The 5,733-nt window shown below is 32.1% G+C and overlaps 1 long non-coding RNA gene across 3 annotated transcripts; it reads left to right on the top strand.

The window, feature by feature from the left end:
• Positions 1-1,583: 1,583 nt before the first annotated feature.
• On the top strand, positions 1,584-5,482 carry LOC103501737 (uncharacterized). 3 transcript variants are annotated; one of them, XR_001764427.2, is made up of 5 exons: positions 1,584-2,068; positions 2,184-2,389; positions 4,327-4,827; positions 4,930-5,154; positions 5,252-5,482. It is a non-coding gene; the product is annotated as an uncharacterized LOC103501737 (long non-coding RNA). The 3 variants fall into 3 exon arrangements; XR_007816193.1 differs by lacking the exon at positions 2,184-2,389; XR_007816192.1 differs by having other exon boundaries at positions 2,184-4,827.
• Positions 5,483-5,733: the final 251 nt, after the last annotated feature.

Genomic DNA, 5,733 nt, shown 5'->3' with positions numbered 1-5,733 from the left:
GGATGAGGGCATTTTATCACTCAGGCAACATTCGAGTTCCGTCTTGTCTTTCTCACACAAAAGTTGCCTTGTCTTGCTCATGCAACATTTGAATTTTATTTTTATTCATTCTTAATACTGAATCATTGAGGTCGATGCTGTGATTGAGAAGGAACAAATATGATGCTAAACCAATGTTACGATCATGTGGAATGGCTATTAATTCAAGTTTTCATTCAAGTTGGAGGTCATGTTCTACCTTCACCCAAGGTATTACCTTCATTTGGCTTCTTAAACTATTATTTGACTATTTTCTTCGTCTACTTGACCATTTAATTTTGTCAGTTATCTAATGAAGTTTTCAATCTTAAAGTTGAAAGTAGGCAATGGGCACTACAAGAAATTATGGATCTCTCGACGTCGCTTTATCAAACATTTTTCTATGTGTGTTTGAGTTTTAGGTTGTCACTTTGTTAGTAATGTTATAATTTCATGACTTGTTTGTTTGTTTTTGAAATCATCAACTAGAATATGGTTTGCTATTATCGGTATTTCATTATCTCAATTCAAGTAATATACTTTCGTCTACATTTGACTGATTTGACCTTATGTGAGAATATTTTCTAGTTTAAGTAATTGGGAGATCGAATATAACTTATGTTTTTAGACTTTTTTTTTTAATCAATTACTCATACTGATAATCTACACATCTTGATAGAGGATGTTTCTAAGATGAGAGCCAAATATAGATCTTTTTAGCCTTTGGGTTTGATTTCTTTATGTAGTTGTAAATTAATTTTGATTATAGTTTTTGTTATTATACTACTATAAAAATAGGTTTACTTGACGCTTTTAGTTTAGAAATACTTAATGTTTTTAATAAAAACTATCGAGTAAAATGAAAAAGCTGATAAATGCATAAACTTTCAATTTGTTTTCTTAATTCTTGATATGTTAAAGGTGTCAGAGTATAGTTTTATTTACTTAACATGTTTTAAAGGTAGAACATTATCTATTTTTAAATAAAATATCCCCTTCTCTCTAAAAGAAATATTATGGGAAATTGCCAAAAATGGGTTCAAAAAGGAGGTTTAAATGACTTTTGGAACAAGTTTTCAAAAGGAAGAGTTTTAGGACAATTTAAGTGTGAATTGACAAAAATGCCCTTCATTAAATTTCTATCCCTCTTCATTGAATTTCCACTACCCACGTTCGCCCAAAATAAGAGAAAACGCTCGAAGTTGATTGAATGGTTCGAAAAGGAGTGACGAAATGCACTGGACAACGACCGACAAAGGGCAAGCGACCATGGCTGGAGTAGCTTCAGGTGTTCTACACGAAAGAAAAGAGAAGGGAAAGGGAACTATACGCGAAAGAAAAGGAAAATCGATCGTGGAGAGAAGGGAAAGCAAACGTTGAAGAGGGAAAGAAAAAGAAGGGCATTTTTGTCCATTCACACCTAAATTGTCTAAAAACTCTTTCTTTTGAAAACTTGTCCCAAAAGTCATTTAAACCTCTTTTTTTAACCTATTTTTGGAAATTTTCCAAATATTATCCGCCGAAATTTCCCCCTAAATATCCTTCAACACACGATTTTTCCAAATTCTCTCCATAGTCATAGGGACGAATAGCTACGAAAAAAGTTTCCCCAAATTTCTTTTTCCTCTCCTTTATTTTTCTGCTCGAGGGACAAATAGCTCCGAGAAAATCAAAAACCCTAATTGCAACCCTTCCTTGAAAACTTTCGATCCAAACCCAAAGTGTCTAAATTAAAATTTGCTCCACATCTTTTCTATATTTCGTACAAAAACCTTTCGTCAATACGGTTTCTAGTTTTACATTACCTTTGCGTCTGTTTCCACAGTTGAATTCCTAAGAATTCATGTGGGCTTGCTTCAGAATCTCCTCCTTCTGCCCATCGAAAGCTCCAAATCGATGAGAAAACATCCAGTAGTACGAAGCCATTATCGGTTTCTTGAAATCGCATGGATTCCAGAATTCACAGACCGCCAAGTGGGTCTCAAGACAACCTTCGGTTCTTCAATCCAAAGTATCCACCAATCTGAAGCCTAAATTTGAGTTCCTCCAGGTAATCGGGTTCGATGATCCTTTACTTCCTAAGCTAATCCTATCAAACCCTACGCTTCTTTGCAGGAGCTTCTAATCTGAAACATCATTTGTTTTCCTTCTGTTCTTCTTCACAGGGTTGCACAAATTTCTGGCATACTGCTTCTAATATGAAACCATCATTGTTTTTCTTGAAGTAAATTCTTGAATAGGATGAAAAAGCAGCTGCTTCTTTGTTGTTCTTCGTGGCTTCTATTTTTTTATTTTAAGGGTATTTTAAAATCTAACATTGATTTATTGGTCAACGAAGGATGTTGCAGATTTCTGTTTTAGCACTGCAAAGGTACCTTAACTTGTTTCTGAACTAGAAAATGGACATATATTTCGTTTAGCTTCTCCTTTTTTGGGTATTTTTTGTGTTTCTTTTATTGTTAGCAACTTCGTGTTTTTTTTCCCTTAAAAATGATTTTGGTTGACCTCTCTTTAAAAAAATTAAGGTATGAGAACCTTTAAAGCCTTTTGATCAGTTAAACTTCAAACTGAGAAGAAAAATCCTCTTTGGAATGCTATTTGTGCTACTAGTTGAGTATCCTGGAATTATATTATACATAGATGGACACTTTGGGCTGTACATATATTTTGTTTATATTATACATAGATGGAAAGTTTTTCCTATTGTTAGAAGTTTTGGGCTGCACATATATGCTGTAATTAAGTGGGTAATGACCAACTATATGTATTGTTTATTGATATATACAATTTGTTAAAATATAATTAGTTTTTTTATGGAAAGTTTAAGTTGATTTAATTTTTCAATTAATATGTAGTTTAGCACATTTGTGTACTCTCTTGCTTTACTTATGTTTGTCATTGTTGGACTTCAAAATAGGTGTAGGATAAATAATATGGATATTTTAAATTATATAATTTTTCATTTGAAAATTAGAAAAAAATTCTTGACATGTAAAGTGTGTCAAGAATAAACAAATTCTTGACGTGTAAAAAATGTCAACTAATCTTATATATTTGATGTTTATAAACTGTCAATTATAATTTTACTTAAAAGTCGTCAAACGAAAAACCTTTTATTCTTGACATTGGATTACTTGACGTATAAAAAATGAAGTAATCTTATAAATGTCAAGTAAATCCCCCTTATTTTTTATAATGGATTACTTTACACTTACTACTTGACACATTGAAAAGCGTCAAGTAAATGTAAAGTAAACCCTTTTTTGGAATTAGTTACTCATAATGATAATCTACATATCTTGATAGAGGAGGTGCCAAAGATGAGAGCCAAATATAAATCTTTTCAGCCTCTGGGTTTGATTTCTTTATGTAGTTGTAAATTAGTTTTGATTATAATTTTCGTTGTTCTTCATGTGAATTTGTTGATTGTTTTGCTCACTCTCTTAGATTATGGATTAATTATGATTCATTTGCATACAAAGAGCACAATAATAGATAAGATCAAAGAGAATCTTGAAGATAGGTTGACCAATAAATTTAGAGGGAGAATATTTTGGCATTTTCTAGAATTCTCCATGTCAAACCAATCCTCCCAACTATTACTGTAACTTATGCAAAGAATGTGCAAGCCTAAATCAACTAGCCTACTACATTTTCTAATAATAGGGAGAGTACTTAAGTTTAGGTTGAAAGACTTTTCCCTTATTACTGGTTTAAATTGCCATGAGATTTTCAAGATTAACAAAGAGGATATAAAGGGGGATGGATGATCGAAAGGAGTATATTTTGAAAACCTGAAAACAGTAACAAGGCAGTACTTGAACGTTATATTCAACACAAGCACTGTTGGAACATATGAAGATCGAATAAAAATGACAAAATAGTACTTCCTTCATAGCTTTTTGATTCATAGACAAGAAAGTTTAATTATAGAGTGGGATCACATCCTTATGATAGACGATGAAATCTTTGACGGGTATCTGTGTGGAGAGTTGCTTTTGACCTTCTAGTAGAGTTCATGAATAGGGTACCTTATGTGTAGCAAGGGGAAAATGGGAATTTCGGTGGAGGCTTTATTTTCCCGTTCTTGTTTGGTCTTACAAGGTAATCCTAACATTGAGTACCTCACCCAACTACGTTAGAGGATTTGAAATAAAGTCCCTAGAATTATTAATTGGGCAGTCGACATAGCCAAAATAGGACTTGAAACAGAAGGTCTTCGATTCAATAATGTTATGTAAATCTTCTTGTAATAGTTTTAATATTTGTAACAGTTTTAATATTTATAAAATATTTTTTTTCTTTTAGAAACAGTTGAAGTGTCCCTCATGCTCGCTACACCCAATGGAGTGGGCATGCTATACTTCGCATCATTCTTTGAGGAGAAAAAATATACTCTAAGAAGGAGAAGATCAGCATAGAAAGAGCCAACATTCTGACCGCGTTGCTCATGTTTTGCTGAATAGAGACATGCCCTCTACAAAATCAGATTGATGGGCTGAAAAGAATTGTAGAAAACCCAAGAGATGATGGAGAAGAGTATGGAGGGTATTCTTGAATTTATTAAATCTGTAGAGTTGAAAATGAATAAAAAGTTTGAAGAACTAGGACATAAATTGAATGAAATAATAGAAGAAATCAAGAGATGATGGAGAAGAGTATGGAGGGTATTCTTGAATTTATTAAATCTGTAGAGTTGAAAATAAATAAAAAGTTTGAAGAACTAGGACATAAATTGAATGAAATAATAGAAGAAATCAATAGCCAGCAACGTAGTTCTTCGGGTGCCCAAGAAACCATGCTTATATGGTAAGCATATTATAAACTGAAATTTTATTTTCTGATAGATTGTATTTCAATATTATGTGTACATGTAACAGATTGTTAAAATACACTGTATTTGGTATGCAGGGAGCAAAAGCCTTCAAGGAGTAGCACCTTAATAAGGTAAAAAAGGATCGAGAAGAAGATGAATATTTGAACTTGGATTTGAGCAATTCAAAAGTGTTTAGTACAAAAGATGAAGACGAATAAGGAAAGGGAAACATAGTTGAGGGCAAGTTGGTAGGCAAACTAGATTGAACAAATCAGGAACACCACCTACTACCGAAGGACAAGATGGAGATCGCTCATCGTGTAAGTTAAAGAAAAAAAATCAACTATAGTACAACATGTTATAATTGTTTATAATACATCTTATAAACAAACTAATATATGTACATAATTGTAATAGGGCACAAAAGAAATTGAGGAAGAAATAAATAGGCTCATACAGTCAATCGACAAAAATGTTGTATGCGACAAAATGAAGAAAAAAGAAGATAGAAGGAAAATGGTATAGTATTTGATGATTGACAGATGTTTGTTATAATGAATGACTTAGTTTTAAGAAGTGTCTATCTCAAGTACATGATATTTGTAACTCACTTTTTGGAATAAGATTTGTGATAATCAATGATGTGTATATTTTCTTTGTTATTTACAAATTGGACCTGTTTGTTATCATTAGTGATTTATAACTTCAAAGAATTTTGTATTTGAATTCTATAGACTTTATTTGATTCGAAGTTTGATGAGTATAGTACTAAATGATTGACATATGTTTGTTATAATGAATGACTTACTTTTAAAAAGTGTAGATTCCAATGATAGGGTATTTGTAACTCTGACTACATGAGATAGGTTGTTGGGATCATCAATGATGTGTACTTTTTT

Source organism: Cucumis melo, chromosome 12, assembly GCF_025177605.1.
Source record: "Cucumis melo cultivar AY chromosome 12, USDA_Cmelo_AY_1.0, whole genome shotgun sequence".
Classification (NCBI taxonomy): Eukaryota; Viridiplantae; Streptophyta; class Magnoliopsida; order Cucurbitales; family Cucurbitaceae; genus Cucumis; species Cucumis melo.
Note: the sequence above shows the minus strand (reverse complement) of the source record. Positions and strands in the feature narration are given on the sequence as shown.